This window comes from Tachysurus fulvidraco, chromosome 3 (assembly GCF_022655615.1).
Source record: "Tachysurus fulvidraco isolate hzauxx_2018 chromosome 3, HZAU_PFXX_2.0, whole genome shotgun sequence".
In the NCBI taxonomy this organism is placed as follows: Eukaryota; Metazoa; Chordata; class Actinopteri; order Siluriformes; family Bagridae; genus Tachysurus; species Tachysurus fulvidraco.
Genome location: NC_062520.1, coordinates 31,068,107 through 31,069,287, shown reverse-complemented (window position 1 = coordinate 31,069,287; position 1,181 = coordinate 31,068,107). Strand labels below are relative to the sequence as shown.

General features: G+C 38.3%; 1 long non-coding RNA gene across 1 annotated transcript; it reads right to left on the bottom strand.

The window, feature by feature from the left end:
- Window positions 1-244: 244 nt before the first annotated feature.
- On the bottom strand, window positions 245-913 carry LOC125140891. Its single transcript, XR_007140205.1, has 3 exons — window positions 851-913; window positions 434-610; window positions 245-298 (listed from the first exon to the last, which is right to left on the bottom strand). It is a non-coding gene; the product is annotated as an uncharacterized LOC125140891 (long non-coding RNA).
- Between the last annotated feature and the right edge of the window lie 268 nt (window positions 914-1,181).

Below are 1,181 nucleotides of genomic sequence, written 5' to 3'. Positions count from 1 at the left end.
AGACAAAATCAGATATGAAGAAACAAGTTTGAGTATCATAGGTTTTTTTATTTTTTACTCTGGATTGTTAAAATATATTAAAGTGTGAAGTTGTAGCTGAGAGGATAAAAGGATGTGATCAGTCACAGTTATTGTTATGGATCTTCTACATCTGAATATGAATGATTCGGCTCCCAAATTGATGGAAATGTGGGACGTGTTCTAACGCTTCACCACCATAACTGATTTATCCTGGAAAAAAGGTCTGAGGAGAGACTCCTGTCATACACCAGACCTGGTGAGTTTCTTATTCTTAATGCTGAAAAACACAACAGGACAGAATTACAAACAAATTGCTTATGAACAACAGAAGCATAAATACACACATTAGATGTGACATTTTACAGCACACAGTGAATATTACACAATATCATATAGTAAGTCAGTAACTCACAGTAGTGTCTCCAGTTTACAGTGTGGATCCTTCAGTAGATCAGAGAGCAGCTTCACTCCTGATTCTCCTGGATTATTACGGTTTAGATTCAGTTGTCTCAGGTGTGTTGAGGAGTTTGACCTCAAAGCTGAAGCCAGAGCAGCACAACCTTTATCTGTAATACTGCAGTCAATCATCCTACAAGAAAGAAAACCTTCTCACACTTAACACACTCAGTTTTAGTATTGAAAACATGAACTACACAAATTTTTTTATATACAGTACATTTACTCTCCATCTCACACACACAACAATGAAAATATATCCGATCTCAAAAATTTTTACCACATAGGAGAACTGGATGTTGTAGTCTTTATCAAAGCTCTGTCTGTGTGTGCGTGTGTATGTGTGTGTGTGTGTGTGTGTGTGTGTGTATACCACAGTATATCCAGTGTACAGTGTGGATTCTTCAGTCCATCAGAGAGCAGCTTCACTCCTGAATCCTGCAGTTCATTGACACTCAGGTTCAGTTCTCTCAGACTGGAGGAGTTTGAGCTGAGAACTGAGGACAGAACTCTACAGCTTTCCTTTGTCAGATTACACTGAAACAGCCTGGAAGAGAAATGATGAAATATAAGAAAACACTGATCACAAACACACAGCCATAATCCAGTTAAAGTTGAAGATGTAACAGAAATGTCAGTGTGTTTATGTCACACACACAAATCAGAGGACAGGACACCACAGAACTAGCTATTACAGCCCACCA